The 661-nt window shown below is 36.0% G+C and overlaps 1 non-coding gene across 1 annotated transcript; it reads left to right on the top strand.

Annotated features, from left to right (window-relative positions):
- The first annotated feature begins 253 nt into the window (after window positions 1-253).
- LOC131912109 (U6 spliceosomal RNA) lies at window positions 254-359 on the top strand. Its single transcript, XR_009379522.1, has one exon. It is a non-coding gene; the product is annotated as a U6 spliceosomal RNA (small nuclear RNA).
- Window positions 360-661: the final 302 nt, after the last annotated feature.

Here is a 661-nt window from a genome sequence, read left to right as displayed (position 1 = left end):
CCCACAACAGATTAGATAATGTTCACGAACACTGGAGATGACTATTTACTTTTCTTAGTTAAATAATCCAAAGGCTAAGGTCTTCTGGAAATATTCTTGCAGACACACATAAAATGTTTGTCTCACTGAGCATCACTTAACCCAAACAAATAAACCATCACAGCTATAAATCAACTTATGAATATATACATATGTAAAATATTTGACAAAACATTAGCAAACTAAATTTTAAATAGATGAAAAGAATTACATGGTTCTCAGTTTGGCAGCACATATACTAAAATTAGAACAATACAGAGAAGGTCAGCATGGCTTTAAGAAAGGGTGAGACATAAATTCATTAAATGTTCCTTATTTTTGCAAGTAAATGGATGGAATTCAAAAAGATCTTATTGAATGAGGTAGTCCAGACCCAGAAAGATAAATGTTGCATGTTCTCTCATCGGAGGATGTTAGCTCCAAGTCTTCAGGTGGGAGCATGTATCCAGGAGTAATTTCTGAAACCAGGGAAGTAAAAAGGGACAGTTTCCAAGGTGGAGAGGTATGAGAAAGCAACAGAGAAGGGAAATAATGTACAAGTGATCTGATTTTCTCCCATTGAAATAGGGAAAGGTGAACTATAAGTAGGGAGGGGCGGGGGATAACAACAGAGAAGAGAGGA

The sequence above is a fragment of the Peromyscus eremicus genome, chromosome 5 (assembly GCF_949786415.1).
Source record: "Peromyscus eremicus chromosome 5, PerEre_H2_v1, whole genome shotgun sequence".
Lineage (NCBI taxonomy): Eukaryota > Metazoa > Chordata > Mammalia > Rodentia > Cricetidae > Peromyscus > Peromyscus eremicus.
This window is presented reverse-complemented; position numbering and strand designations above follow the sequence as displayed.